The 16,883-nt window shown below is 35.1% G+C and overlaps 1 protein-coding gene across 8 annotated transcripts in view; it reads left to right on the top strand.

Moving 5' to 3' along the window:
- Positions 1-16,883, top strand: part of FSTL5 (follistatin like 5) — a 765,145-nt gene that overhangs the window by 463,933 nt on the left and 284,329 nt on the right. The window lies entirely within an intron of this gene.

The raw sequence follows: 16,883 nt of genomic DNA, 5'->3' as shown, positions 1-16,883 counted from the left end.
AGTCAAAAACCAGAAAGGTGTTGGAGAAGATATAGAGAAATAGGAATCCTGATACATTGTTGTAAAAATGTAAAATGGTGCAGCCACTGCAGAACAGAGTTTAGTGGATCCTCAAAAAGTTAAGCCTGGAATTATCATATGACCCATTAATTTCACTCCTAGGTAGACACTCCAAAGAACTGAAAATAGGTACTCAAACAAACCTTGTTCATGGGCATTGGTAGCAACACTATTCACAATAGCTGAAAGGTGGAAACAAACCAAATGTTGAACTATGAGTGAATGGATAAAGGAATTGTATATCCATGCGATAGAATATTTTTCAACCTTAAAAATAAATGAAATACTGATACATTTTACAATCTGGATGAATCTCAAAAACACAATGATAACTGAAATAAGCTAGACAAAAAGGTCACGTATTAAATGACCCTTTTTATATGAAACACCCAAATTTGTAGACACAGAAAGCAGATTAGTGGTTACCAGAGAATGAGGGAAAGGAGGAATAAGATACGGAGTGTTCTGGGGAGATAAAAAATTTGGGAGCAACAGAGACATGGTAGTTGCACAACATTATGAATGCACTAAATGCATTGAATTGTATGCTTTAAAATGTTTAATTGTATGTTGTGTGAATATGATCTCAGTTTAAAAAATAAGCCCTCTAGAATTGTGCTGTTGAATAGAACTCTAATGCCAGGCACATGTGTAATTTTAGATTTTCTAGTAGTTACGTGAAAAATATAAAACGGAACAGATGAGATTTAATTTAAAATATGTTTTATTAAATCAATATATCAAAACATTATTTTAATGTATGGTAAATATAAAGACTGTTAATAAGATCTTTTGGGTTTTTGTACTGCCTATAATAGAGTGTGTATTTGATTCAGTTCGTCACAAGTCAAACTAGCCGTGTTGCAAATTCTCAGTGATCACACCTGCCTGCTACCTTTGTCATAGAGTGTGCTGCATTAGAAACTACAGGACCTTTCCATAAAACTGAACAAAAGTCACCTTCTTACAAACCGAAAAAAATATTCTTATAGAGTTTATTCTGTACAGAGTTCATTATGATTGGAAGAAGAAAAGTCTGTCCTATCCCAAGCAAGTGAAGAGGACTTTCTCAAGCAAACATTTTTTTTAATTTTACTCAAAATAGTCACTCCTATTGTGTACTCTTAACTTCTAAAATACTTAAAAGGAAAAAATATGTACAGAATATATATATATATATATATATAGATATATATATATATATATGGCTGTGTGTAGTGATGTAAATGCTTCCCAACAAAATCCAGTGCTGCATGAAATGAAGTTGTTCACAACTTCAAGTAATTTGTTTATTTTGAAATTAACTAACCATAATAGGACTAATAAAATCAGTAAGAGACAAGGATAGAAAAAGTCAATTATTATTTGCAAATGATGTAATTGTATATCTAGGAAACCTAAAGATCTCAATTAAAAAGCACTATAATTGAGAAATCTTTTGGATTCAGGAGGAATACTCAAGCAGGACTACTCCTAATTCCATCAATAAGCATTTAGAAAATACAATGAAAGATGATATTCACTGTATCAACTGTATTATTAACTTACCCATAAAAATGTATCAGCTGTAAGAGGAAAAACCCTGTAGAATTATAAGTACATAAGAATTTGTCTGTAAATGGGAAGTCATAACATTTTTGAAAGATGTGATGAAATAAAAATGGCAAGCTGAGTGACGTGTAAGAAGTCCAAATACTCATGGATTAGTGTTCTGTAAGGAAGCCAAAGGCCAAGGTGGTGAGAGAATGGTCCTGCGGAAGAGCACTGATGCACATGTCCCATTGACATGTGAGCAGAGACCCTTGGAAACTTCTAGTCTAGAACACTGAGCAGCAGAATGCAACAAAGTGAATGGCATGGAAAAGAATAATTACATAGTTGAGTTGAGGCTGAAATACTGACCTACAGAATCCTGAGTGAACACAATGTTTTTCTTTTAAGTCACTAAGTTTTAAGAGAGTTTGTTATGCCAAAAAAAAAGTATTATTATAAGGAAGGGTTTAATTAATGAATTTAATGCATTCCAATATCAATCCAAATATGACTACCTTTCAAAAATAAGATTAAAACTGGGTACAGAATTTCCAGAAAGGCTCATTTCTCTCATTCCACTTTCTTCCTTTCAGTTTGTGTAGAATGTTAAGACTGTGTAATAGTTATTTTGGATCAAGAGGTAGCTTTGAGGATGGAAAACAGAAGGAGTGAAGAAGAGAGAAGAATCCTAGCTTTCTAGTGATATTGTCAAGCCACCAATTCTAGACTTCTCCCCAGTACCTGAGAAAGAATAAAATCTTTTGTGTTTACACTATTCAAAGTGATATGAAAGTTTCAGTGATTAACTATTTGAAAATAGTCTGCATTCTTAACAATCTTAACTCGTATCTTAGGGGAAGGTTAATGTAAAATGACTCCAAATGATAAAAAGAAATAAGTGAACTAATAGAAAATAATAAATACATTTTAATCACAGGTTCTGGAAAGCTTTGTGTAAGAACACTAATGGAATAAATACTGAAGCATATTTGTTAAATTGAACTGCACATAATTAAATATGACTCCATAGCATACACTGCCATAAAAAAGTATTTGTGACATATATGGCAGATAAATAAATATTAAACATTGTATGAAATCATGATGAATTTAGTATACATTTATTTCACCATTAGCATGTCATTATACTTTTAGTTTGCTTCAAATATTTCATTGTTATAAATAATTACAAAAAAGAGAATTAAATTGAGACACACATTTTTACTTCTTTAATTGCCAAAGTGTGTCTGTTTGTGTGTGTGTATGTGTGCTGTTTAGTGATAATACGTAATGTTGGCAGGGACCAGAGCAACATACATTCTTAGTCCAAATTATTAGATTGAAAATTGGTATTCATTTTGACAGCTCAAATATCAAATATGAATGAAAAATTTAAATTTGTTAACGAAATTTGTTTCACATATTCTAAGGATTTATTCTAAAAATAAAGTTTGTTAAAAAAGAGTGTGTAGTGTATACAAGATATAATTTATTTAGAATAAATAGTAATGGAGATCGAAATGACCATGATACCAAAATGATGAGACTGAATAAATAAATTATAAATGTTTTACATCTACATAATGTAAAACAGTGTAATTACTAAAAATAATAAAGAAATATGGGTAACAATATAAAAATTTGCCTAACATATAATTGAGAAAAAGGATACAAATCTACAGATACATTACACTTGTATGTCTTATGTTACCATATATTTGCATATGTTTATATAATAATGTTTTTATATATACACAGCAACATACATACACACATATTTATCAAAATTTAAACCTTACTATATAATTACTTGATATGTACATAAAAATATTTCAGTGCAGGAGAATTATGGGAGACCTTTATTATACAATATGTAGGGCTTTTTTTCTGGTTATTTTCCCCCAAATATTACAAAATTGCATACTAAGTAGTTTAATATGTAACATTAAAATGTGGAAGTAGTATCAGATTTATATGTATATATACACATACATATAAGAGTTGGACAATTCATTTTTCTTTTCTAAAGCAATTTAACAATATGTACCAAGAATTTTAAGAAATATTTTAAATTTTGACCTTTTAATTCCTCTTTTGAAATTAGGACAAGATAATATAAAATAAGGGGGAAAGTATATAATCATGAACATGTACATTATTGTATTGTGTTTATTACACTAAAAAGAATAATTAATGAAATTATATCTAGTCCACATGATAAAATCTAGTCTTTTTTTTTTTTAATTTTTATTTATTTATGGCTGTGTTTGGTCTTCGTTTCTGTGCGAGGGCTTTCTCCAGTTGTGGCAAGTGGGGGCCACTCTTCATCACAGTGCGCGGACCTCTCACTATCGCGGCCTCTCTTGTTGCGGAGCACAGGCTCCAGACGCGCAGGCTCAGTAATTGTGGCTCACGGGCCCAGTTGCTCCGCGGCATGTGGGATCCTCCCAAACCAGGGCTCGAACCCGTGTCCCCTGCATTGGCAGGCAGATTCTCAACCACTGCGCCACCCGGGAAGCCCCTCTAGTCATTTTTAAATGATGATTTTGAATGAGAAATCAGTTCTTGTGCAAATTCTGATCATCACCAAGGCTAATAATCATCTGTCATGGACAGTTTTACTAGTATCTCCTGCACAGCCTCTTCTGATTGGTCAGTGCCAATGTGATACTTTATGAGGTACTTCTGTTTACAAGGATGGAAAATAAACATAAATGTCTTGAAATGCACAAACATAGCTTGAAAAACATAGCTTGAAAAATGGTACCAAAATGCTTCTGATATGTGCTAGATTGTTTCCTAATTCGATTTTATATTTCTCATATTTTCTGTGATATAGTTTTTTGTTATTGCAGATTTTACTTTTATAAAAGAGAAAACAAACAAAAAAAAGCAATGGCATCAAAGTGTTTGTTTGCAATACCAGTATTTACACATTTTTAGTGGAATCATTTCTATTTTATGAAGATCATTTTCAAATCACACACGCACATACACACACACACAGAGGCTGTCTTTACTTGATTGACATGACCCAGGGCTGGATTTATCTGCTTCATTAATTGATTTCCATAGTTACTCTCTCATATAATGAAACTTTTTCTTGGACTCTGTAATTCAGTTTAATTTCTGGATGACATCTACATACTATTACCATTTTCAGTGCTACACTTCACTGAACTGAATGATTTACTGTATTTTTCTTTATTCCGGAGGGCCTTACAAACAGGATAGATTAGAAAGCATGGAATTCAAAGATCTTCCTATTTTCAATCTTTCAGTACCTCCTATTTTTAAGTCTTCATAATGCCACTGTTAGTGTGTTGCCTAAAGTTTTTACTTAATCTTTTGTAAATTTCTTGTTTGACAAGATACCTCCTTTTCCAAGGGGAAATTAGAAATACATTTGAAAACATACACTCTATCATAATTTTTTCTTTAAATATTTTCCTCATTTAATTGAAAGAAAAATAAATAAAATAATAAATAAAATATAATAATAATAATAAATAAAATAAAAACAAACTCTAACCTCTAAGGAAGGTGGCATAAGTCACATCACTTGGAATGTGAGTGTCTATAGCACATCCTTTCCCTCCCATATGAAGATGCCAGAGACAGAAAGATGAAAACAAAACAAACAAAAGCAGAAAAGTTAAAGCTTTAAGGTAGCCCTTCATCAAGCAGATTAAATAATGAGTCTTCATGTAAACCTTACCAGATGTAAAGCTCAAAGGAGATGGAAGGGTTGAGGAATGAAAAAGTGTCTTGAAGGGACAAAGAACAGCTTAGACTTAGGACACTATGCACACGAGATGGGTAGGTGGTTAAACATTGATCTAATTAAGTAGATTCAGAGCTCAGAATGTGATGTGACGAGGATAATGTATAACATTACATCTAACTCCAACATATTCCCATCTATTTAATTTGTATCTCAAAGCTCTCAGTTCCTAAATTGAAATGTGGATTATATTCATTTTTAACACAATATTTTCTCCTTACATAAAAACATATTTATGTGAAGAAAAGTTTTTAAGTTAAAATTGCATCTTTAATATCCTTGATATAATAGTGGATTTCACTTTATATCATGTAATTACATTTTGATTCAAAACTAACTGGAAGAATACAATTAGGAATAAAGGTGTAAATATTTGGACCTTGGTATAATATTATTTTATACTTTCTGGAATATAAGTTCTGTGAGGACAGGACTATTTCTGCCCATTTCAAAAATGTACTTAACACACACATATTACCCAGCAGATCATATGACTGTGCCCCCTTTCCTGGGAAATAGGAAGGGGTCTTATAGTTTCAAGGTGGAAAATAGGGCTGTAGATAAGGATCAGGGCTGATGTTGTCTTGCATTCTTCTTCTCCTCCTGGTGGCACTGAGATCATTAGGGCTGGCGTCAAGTAGTTCCGGAACAGGTTCTGGTGGTCCTTGAAGTTATCTTTCTGTGACCTTCTTTCTGGAATGAAGAATGCTCACAAAGGAAAAGAGTGCTAGGGAGTGTTGTCTTGGAGAAGTAAACATCAGGTGCATAGTACCACTTTAGCTAGAGGGCAGTCACTATCAGAGTGCAATCATGCAAGAAAGAAAGGGGCGGAAAAACCACCTGTAGGAGACCGGTTGAATGGGAGGAAAGAATAAGGGCTGAATAAGGGTTAGCATAATGGGGGTGTCTCAGCTAGTCTGTGCTACAGCAGAACCAGTGTAGCATAATGATAACGAGCCTGTATTTCTGGAGCTGGGGCTGGGGATTGCTGTATTCCAACCCCAGATCTGCCACTGGATAGTCATATGTCCTTAGGAAAGTTACACAATTGTTCCCTGTTCCAGTGTTCCTAACTTTAAAATGCAATAATCATTGTAACTCATGTGATTTTGGAGGATTAAGTGAATAAAACCTAATAAAGCATGGAAAACAGTGTGTAGCACATAGTAAGTACTTAATGTGTGTTAGAAATTATTGTGAAAATCATGTTTTACTGAAATCTTTATTCTTCTATATTATTAGTCAGTGTTTCTTATGCTTCCTTTAATTTTCTCTTAAGTTTTATGCTGTAAGTTTTCAATATTTATATTATCCTTGCTCCACTGCTTTTAACTGTACAACCTTGAATAATTATTTAACCTCTCTAAGATCTAATACTACATCTGTAAAATGAGGATAATAATATTTGCTTCAATATTTGAATGTTCAATACCAAGAAAATAATTTAGTACGATGTCTAGTACATACTTAGTGTTCAACAATGTTCAGTTATTATTGTTGTTTTTAAAGTTTTATTGTTTGCTAAAAATGGACTCTAGGTGTATAGATCAAAAGCTAATAATACCCTTCATATACTACAACTCATATTTCATTTAGATTTACTTCACAGTCATGTGAAGTACTGCATACTTCCCATGCAGTATATAGTTAATCTCCAAATGGTGTTCTCTAACCAGTACACTTCAACTTGTCTCTTTCTTTCAGCATTCCTTTTGTGTATTACTTTATGTTTATCTAAATTAAATCTCATCCTATATTGCTGTTTTCCCATTTCTCACTTTTCATCACTCTGAAACTTTTCTCACTTTCCACTGGGTTTGCAGTTTATTTTGAAAATCTATCTGTAGCTCTGATAAATGCATCCTCTTCTTTCTGTTGATCAAATGCAATGATAGACCCCTCTCTGGATTCAGCTTGACTCATATAATTATAACATTCTTTTTCTATATTTTCAATAATTTATTTCTGTAATTTATATTATCAGTAGTAGTAGTAATAATGATGAAAACAAACTTGAAAGTACTTGGATCTTAGAAACTACAGAGATTGGTTCATTGTTCTTTGTTGCATTTCTTTTTTTTTTTTTTTTTTTAGATTCCATATATATGTGTTAGCATATGGTATTTGTTAGGCCCAAATGCCTAACAAAAGGGGCCAAAGATTGTTGCAAATAATCTATTTTTCTTGATGAGTGAAAAACAAAGCAGCATATTTTAAATGACTCCCTTCAATTCCCCTCATATTCCCTTCCCCGAGGAATAAATTTTCATAAGGGTAGTTTGGTCACTGGGATTTATATCCAAGTGTGTGGGATATACATACACATATACATAATATATTTATTTATATTATAAATAGTGTTATATATACTTGGTATATATTACATATAATAACCCTTATATATATTATACATTTGCATCCAACACAGATATTGACAAATCTGCTTATAAAAATCCATGTTTTCTTTATTATTTGTCTGGCATTAAATTTCAGCCTTCTTAGTCTTAAGAAAACTATAGTGAACACTCCAGATTATTAGTGAAAGGGCACGCCTGCTCAGTTCTCACGTGGGAGCTGCAGGGACCAGAGATCAGAACTGACACAAGAAAATGTGTAGCTGTTTCTGTTCTGACTCCCCAAGAATACTAATAGGTTCAAGAAGGGAAGTGATGACATTTCCAAATGTACGATACTAAGAGGCACACATTAAAAACTGATGAATAATAATTTTGAAATAAAGAAAAACAGTATATTATAAAGGGGTAGCTATTAATTTCATCTTAGATTATAAATTTTTCCCCAAGATGCAATACATTGTTAATACTTTCTTGCTTTCCCTAACTCCTCCCCTCTCTTCCTCTCTCAATCTCTCTAACCGCCTCCCTTTTGGCTGGCTCTCTGTATTTCTCTGTCTCTCTATGATTCTGTCTGTCTCTGTCTGCCTGTCTGTCTCTTTCTCTCTTTCTATTTTTTTTTCATACTGGATGGCAATATATGTCAGTTATATGGTATAAATAAATGAATATTTCTCAAACAACTATATTCTATAGTTTGAAATGAGCATTTTGTAGTTTTTTATGATTTTTTTATCACGTATAATTGACTCACAATATTATATTAGTTTCAGATGTACAATATAGTGATTTGATATTTTTATATATTGTGAAATGATCAACATGATAAGTCTAGTTACTATATAGCTATGATCAAAATTAGATGTCAGGTATATATAAATTCCCTAAGTTGAGACTGATTCTTCATTATATTTTAATTTAAAAGTGATATATAACATTTATAAAATCATATTTTACATGAATAAAAGGAAATTTACACTTATAGATCAATTCAGGAAGAAAAATATAAAGGTGTCTGTTGGATTGACCCCTTTATAATTATGTAATTCTCTCCTTTGTCCTTTATTACAGTCTTTCTTTCAAAGTCTATTTTGTCAGTTATGAGTATAGCTACTACAGCTTTCTTTTCATATCCTTTTGCATGGAATATATTTTTCCATCCCTTTACTTTCAGCCTGTGTGTTTTTGTTCCAAAGCTAGTCCCTTGTAAGTAGCATATAGATGGGTCTTCTTTTTTTTAAATCCATGCATACTCTGTATGTCTATAGATTGGTGAATTTTGTCCATTTATATATAAAGTATAATAATTATTGATAGTTAAGCACTTATTGCCACTTTTTTATTTGTTTTCTGGTTGGTTTTTTAGTTCCTCTTTTTTCTTTTCTTCTTTTTCTCTCATCCCTTGTGTTTTGGTGGTTTTCTTTAGTATTTTGTTTAAATTCCTTTCCCATTTTTCTTTTGTGTATATTTACTATAGGTTTTATCCTTGGTGGTACATACGGCATCCTTTGTAATAAGTAGTGTGTATTAAGTGGTAGCAACTTAAATTCATACACATTCTAAAGCTATATCTTTTATCACCCTACCCTTGTTTTATACTTTGATGACACATTTTACATCTTTTTATTGCATGCATCCCTTAACTAAATATTGCAATTTCAGTTTTTACTACTTTTGTTTTTTAACCTCCATGCTTGCTTTATGAGTAACTGATTCACTATCTTTTTTTTTTTATTATTCTTTCAGAGTATCCACCGCTTTACTTACATTATCTATCTGTCCTGGCATGTTGCCTACTTTTTTTATTTTTTAATATCTTTATTGAAGGAAAATTGCTTTACAATGGTGTGTTAGCTTCGGCTGTATAACAAAGTGAATCAGCTATACGTATACATATATCCCCATATCTCCTCCCTCTTGCGTCTCCCTCCCACCCTCCCTATCCCACCCATCTAGGTGGACACAAAGCACCGAGCTGACCTCCCTGTGCTATGTGGCTGCTTCCCAATAGCTATTTTACATTTGGTAGTGTACATATGCCAATGAAACTCTCTCAAATTGTCCCATATTACCCTTCCCATTCCCCGTATCTTCAAGTCCATTCTCTATGTGTGTCTTTATTCCTGTCCTACCCCCAGGTTCTTCAGAATCTTTTTTTTTTTTTTTTTTAGATTCCATATATATGTGTGTTAGCATATGGTATTTGTTTTTCTCTTTCTGACTTACTTCACTCTGTATGACAGACTCTAGGTCCATCCACCTCACTACAAATAACTCAATTTCATTTCCTTTTATGGCTGAGTAATATTCCATTGTATATATGTGCCACATCTTCTTTATCCATTCATCTGTTAATGGACACTTAGGTTGCTTCCATGTCCTGGCTATTGTAAATAAAGCTGCACTGAACATTGTGGTACATGACTCTTTTTGAAATATGGTTTTCTCAGGGTATATGCCCAATAGTTGTATTGCTGGGTTGTATGGCAGTTATATTTTTAGTTTTTTAAGGAACCTCCATACTGCTCCCAATAGGGGTTATATCAATTTACATTCCCACCAACAGAGCAAGAGGGTTCCCTTTTCTCCACAACCTGTCCAGAATTTATCATTTGTAGATTTTTTGAAGATGGCTATTCTGACTAGTGTGAGGTGATACCTCATTGTAGTTTTGATTTGCATTTCTCTAATGATTAGTGATGTTGAGCATCCTTTCATGTGTTTGTGGGCAATCTGTATATCTTCTTTGTAGAAATGTCTATTTAGGTCTTCTGCCCATTATTGGATTGGGTTGTTTGTTTTTTTGATATTGAGCTGCATGGGATACTTGTATATTTTGGAGATTAATCCTTTGTCAGTTGCTTCTTTTGCAGATATTTTCTTCCATTCTGAGGGTTGTCTTTTCATTTTTTTTTATGGTTTCCTTTGCTGTGCAAAAGCATTTAAGTTTCCTTAGGTCCCTATTGTTTATATTTGTTTTTATTTCCATTTCTCTAGGAGGTGGGCCAAAAAGGATCTTGCTGTGATTTATGTCATGGAGTGTTCTGCCTATGTTTTCCTCTAAGAGTTTTATAGTGTCTTGCCTTACATTTAGGTCTTTAATCCATTTTGATTTTATTTTTGTGTATGGTGTTAGGGAGTGTTTTAATTTCATTCTTTTACATGTAGCTGTCCAGTTTTCCAAGTCCCACTTATTGAAGAAGCTGTCTTTTCTCCATTGTATATTCTTGCCTCCTTTATCAAAAAAAAGGTGACCATATGTGCATGGGTTTAACTCTGTGTTTTGTATCCTGTTCCATTTACCTATATTTCTGTTTTTGTGCCAACACCATATTGTCTTGATTTCTGTAGCTTCGTAGCGTAGTCTGAAGTCAGGGAGCCTGATTCGTCCAACTCCGTTTTTCTTTCTCAAGATTGATTTGGCTTTTCGGGGTCTTTTTTGTTTCCATACAAATTGTGAAATTTTTTTGTTCTAGTTCTGTGAAAACTGCCATTGGTAGTTTGATAGGGATTGCATTGAATCTGTAGATTGCTTTGGGTATTATAGTTATTTTCACAATGTTGACACTTCCAATCCAAGGACATGGTATATCTCTCTATCTGTTTGTATCATCTTTAATTTATTTCATCAGTGTCTTATACTTTTTTGCATAGAGTTCTTTTGTCTCCTTAGGTAGGTTCATTCCTAGGTATTTTATTCTTTTTGTTGCAGTGATAAATGGGAGTGTTTCCTTAATTTCTCTTTCAGGTTTTTCATCAGTAGTGAATAGGAATGTAAGAGATTTCTGTGCATTAATTTTGTATCCTGGTACTTTACCAAATTAATTGCTTAGCTCTAGTAGTTTTGTGGTAGCATTTTTGGGATTGTCTAGGTATAGTAACATGTCATCTGCAAACAGTGACAGTTTTACTTCTACTTTTCTGATTTAGAATCCTTTTATTTCTTTTTCTTCTCTGATTTCTGTGGCTAAGACTTCCAAAACTGCATTGAATAATAGTGGTGAGAGTGGGCAACCTTGTCTTGTTCCTGATCTTAGTGGAAATGGTTTCAACTTTTCACCATTGAGAATGATGTTGGCTGTGGGTTTGTCATATATGGCCTTTATTATGTTGAGGTATGTTCCCTCTATGCCTACTTTCTTGAGGGTTTTTATCATAAATGGGTGTTGAATATTCTCCAAAGCTTTTTCTGCATCTATTGAGTTGATCATATGGTTTTACTCCTTCAGTTTGTTAATATGGTTTATCACATTGATTTATTTGTGTATATTGAAGAATCCTTACATTCCTGGGATAAACCCCACTTGATCATGGTGTATGATCCTTGTAATGTGCTGTTGGATTCTGTTTGCTAGTATTTTGTTGAGGATTTTTGCATCTATGTTCATCAGTGATACTGGCCTGTAGTTTTCTTTGTGACATCTTTGTGTGGTTTTGGTATCAGGGTGATGGTGACCTCATAGACTGAATTTGGGAATGTTCCTCCCTCTGCTATATTTTGCAACAGTTTGAGAAGGATAGGTGTTAGCTCTTCTCTCAATGTTCGATAGATTTCACCTGGGGGGCCATTTGGTCCTGGGTTGTTTGTTGGAAGATTTTTAAACACAGTTTCAATTTCAGTGCTTGTGATTGATCTGTTTCTATTTTCTATTTCTTCCTGGTTCTGTCTCAGAAGGTTGTGCTTTTCTAAGAATTTCTCCATTTCTTCCAGGTTGTCCAATTTATTGGCATAGAGTTGTTTGTAGTAATCTCTCATGATCGTTTGTATTTCTGCAGTGTCAGTTGTTACTTCTCCTTTTTCATTTCTAATTCTATTAATTTGAGACTCCTCCCTTTTTTTCTTGATGAGTCTGACTAATGGTTTATCAATTTTGTTCATCTTCTCAAAGAACCTGCTTTTAGTTTTATTGATCTTTGCTATTGTTTTCTTCATTTCTTTTTCATTTATTTCTGATCTGATCTTTATGATTGCTTTCCTTCTGCTAAATTTGGGATTTTTTGTTCTTCTTTCTCTACCTGCTTTAGGTGTAAGGTTAGGTTGTTTATTTCAGGTGTTTCTTGTTTATTGAGGTGGGATTGTGTTGCTATAAACTTCCCTCTTAGAACTGCTTTTGCTGCATCCCATAAGTTTTGGGTTGCTGTGTTTTCATTGTCATTTGTTTCTAGGTATATTTTCATTTTCTCTTTGATTTCTTCAGTGATCTCTTGGTTATTTAATAGTGAATTGTTTAACCTCAATGTGTTTGTATTTTTTACAGAATTTTTCCTGTAATTGATATCTAGTCTCATAGCATTGTGGTTGGAAAAGATACTTGATACAATTTCAATTTTCTTAAATTTACCAAGGCTTGATTTGTGACCCAAGATATGATCTCTCCTGGAGAATGTTCCATGAGCACTTGAGAAGAAAATGTATTCCGTTGTTTTTGGATGGAATGTCCTATAAATATCAATTAAGTCCATCATGTTTAATGTATCTTTTAAAGCTTGTGTTTCCTTATTTATTTTCATTTTGGATGATCTGTACATTGGTGAAAGTGGGGTGTTAAAATCCCCTACTATTATTGTGTTACTGTCGATTTCCCCTTTTATGGCTGTTAGCCTTTGCCTTATGTATTGATGTGCTCCTATATTGGGTGCATAAATATTTACAGTTGTTCTATCCTCTTCTTGGATTGATCCCTTAGTCATTATGTAGTGTCCTTCTTAGTCTCTTGTAATAGTCTTAATTTTAAAGTATATTTTTTCTGATATGAGAATTGCCAGGGAGCGGGAGGGGTAGGGATGTGGGGCAAGCCTGCAGCTGCAGTGGCCAGCATGACGTTTCACCAGCCTGAGGCGTGCCGTGTGTTCTCCCAGGGAAATTGTCCCTGGATCATGGGACCCTGGCAGTGGTGGGCTGCACAGGTTCCCTGGAGGGGAGGTGTGGATAGTGACCTGTGCTTGCACACAGGCTTCTTGATGGCTGCAGCAGCAACTGTAGCATTTCATGCCCATATCTGGAGTCACACTGATAGCAGTGGCTCACACCTGTCTCAAGCTCATTTAGGTGTGCTCTGAATCCTCTCTCCTCGCACACCTTGAAACAATGGTCTCTTGCCTCTTAGGCAGGTCCAGACCTTCCCGGACTCCCTCCTGGCTAGTTTTGGTGCACTAGCCCCATTCAGGCTGTGTTCACACAGCCACCCCCAGTCCTCTCCCTGAGATCTGACCTCCGAAGCTGGAGCCTCAGCTCCCAGCCCCGACCTGCCCTGGCGGGTTAGCAGACAAGCCTCTCGGGCTGGTGAGTGCTGGTCAGCACCGATCCTCTGTGCGGGAATCTCTCTGCTTTGCCCTCCGCACACCTGTGGCTGTGCTCTCCTCCGTGGCTCCAAAGCTTCCCCCTCCCACCCCCCATTTCCACCCGTGAAGGGGCTTCCTCGTGTGTGGAAACTTTTCCTCCTTCACAGCTCCCTCCCACTGGTGCAGGTCCCGGCCCTATTCTTTGTCTCTGTTTTTTTTCTTTTTTCTTTTGCCCTACCCAGGTACGTGGGGAGTTTCTTGCCTTTTGGGAGGTCTGAGGTCTTCTGCCAGCGTTCAATAGGTGTTCTGTAGGAGCAGTTCCACGTGTAGATGTATTTCTGATGTATTTGTGGGGAGGAAGGTGATCTCCGCATCTTACTCTTCCACCATCTTGAAGGCGCCCCCCCCCCACTATCTTTATTACACATTTACCTTTTCCAGTGAGATTTTTACTTTCATATATTTTATTATGAATAATTAGTGCCATTTCTTTTCAGTTTAAAATGTCTTTAATATTTCTCGTAGAGCCATTTTTGTGATGGTGAACACCTTTATCTTTTGCCTACCTCTGAAACTCTTCATCCCTCCTTCAATTCTGAATAATAACATTGTTGCGTAGAGAAGCCTTGTTTGGAAGTTTTTCCTTTCAGCAATTTGTCACTTCACTCCCTTCAGGCCAGTAAAGGTAGTGCTGAAAAATCTGCTGAAATGTTTATGGGGTTTCCGTCGTACATAACTAGTTATTTTTCTCTTTCAGCTTTTAGCATTCTCTCTTCATCCTTAACTCCTGTCATTTTAATTACAATGTGTCTTGGTGTGTGTCTTTTGGGGTTCATCTCATTAGGAGTTCTCAGGTTTCCTGGACCTGGATATCTGTTTCCTTTTCCAGATTAGGGAAATTTTCAACCACTATTTCTTCAAATAACTTTTCTGGCCCTTTCTCCCTCTCTTCTCCTTCTGGGACTCCTATCATGCAAAGGTTATTTTACTTGATGTTGTCCCAAAAGTCCCTTAAGGCATCTTCACTTTTTTAAATTCTTTTTTCATTTTGCTGCTCTATCTGGGTGAGATTCATTGTTTCGTATTCCAGATCACTGATTCATTCTTCTACCTCATCCAGTCTGATGTTGAACCCCTTCAGCTTATTTTTCATTCAGTTATAACTTCTGTTTGGTACTTTCTTATGTTTTCTACCTCTTTGTCACAGTTTTCACTGTGTTCATCCATTCTTCTCCCAAGTTAGATTAGCATATTTATGACCATTACTTTGAGCTCATTATCAGGTAGATTGCTTACTCTGCTCATTTAGGTGCCCCCCCCATAGGTTCTTTTGATTGGAACTTATTCCTCTATCTCCTCATTTTGCTTAATTTGTTTCTTTCTATGTATAAGTTATATCAGCTATCGCTCCATCTTGAAGGAGTGGCCTTATTCAGGTGTCTTGTGTGGCTCAGAAATGCAATCTCCCCTGTCCACCCGGGCCAGGCACTCGATGGCTGTCCCATATGTGGGCTGTTTGTGCCCTCTTGTGTGGTGCGACTGTGGCTGCTGTGAGGCAATGGTGGGTGTGGCTGTCACTCAGCTGGCTGTGAGGCCTGGTCACGTTGCAGAGGCTCTTAGCCGGGCATGCCCACTAGTGCTAGCAGGTTAGATGGAGAATTCCAGTATTGCACCTCCCCGTGCTGGTGTTAACAGGGTACCTGACCTCACATCAATGGCTCCTGCCAGCGGCTGCTCCATGGGGAGCATCCCAAGTCTTTCCAGTCTCTCTGGAAGACACTTCAATATTTGTAAATGGGTTCCCTTCACCTATGGTCCATGCACTTTTTATGCTGCTGTATTTGTGCTGGTTTTCAGCTTGAGTGAGTCTGCACACAGTCCCTTTAAGAGTTTTGTTTTTTTTTTTTTCATTCCCTACAGTTCTATGGTTTTCCAGGGTGTATTCCTCTTTGGTTTTCACATCCAGTTGTTTGGGGTTCATCTCTCCTGTGCAGGATCTAGGGGCTGGGGTGCCTGATGTGGAGCTCGAATCTCTTGATCCCCAGATGAATAAATCCGTACCTTTGTGATCCTGCTCGATTGTGGCTTGCTGCAGCCGGGATGTGGACTTTTTCTTGGCTAGCCCGTATCTCTGCCTCTATTATACACCTCAGTGTTGTCCTTTTATTCTTTGTTGTGGAAGTTCTGTTCATCCTGTTATCAAGTCTCTTTCCAAGGGAATTATTCCATGTGTACCTGAAGACTTGTGTCCCTGGGAGAAGGTAAGTTTAGGATCTTCCTACAGCACGGTTTTGACACCTCCCTTCTGTTTTTTGTTTTTTGTTTTTTTTCTTAGAAGCACATTTATGTAAGCATTTCTTGCAACGTATTAAAATCTGATTATGCAATATAATTTTGAGGGAAAATGACATTATTGTTATTTTTTTTGTCTCTCTAGAATTTTAATATTTGTACTTCTGAGGGAATTACTACATGGAAGTTTATGCTTTCATGATAATATAGCAAATCCCGGCTTCTTAAAACTACAAAATTAGAATTTTGATGAATAACAAATATGGATTATATAAAAGCGCTTTCCATTTAACTGTGTTAATTATAGAGCTTTGTTTTTATGAGCATAAGAGGAATTACTTAAGGATCTTAATGTGTTCCTGGTTTGTTATTTTAACAAAATGGTGAGCTTAATGTCTGAGTTATTTAATATTAAATTGATAATTAAGAAGTACTTGGGAAATATTGTGTTCTGTGAATTCATTTGTATTACTACTTCTAAGTAAATGAAGTAATAGCAAATATGCACTTAGAGATATGATATGAAACTCCTTAAGGACCAAATTTAAAAATAAAATAAAACCAGTATTGGTTTATTA

This window comes from Balaenoptera physalus, assembly GCF_965194825.1.
Source record: "Balaenoptera physalus genome assembly, chromosome: 5".
NCBI lineage: Eukaryota > Metazoa > Chordata > Mammalia > Artiodactyla > Balaenopteridae > Balaenoptera > Balaenoptera physalus.
The sequence above is the reverse complement of the archived record's forward strand: the minus strand, read 5'-3'. Positions and strand labels throughout refer to the sequence as shown.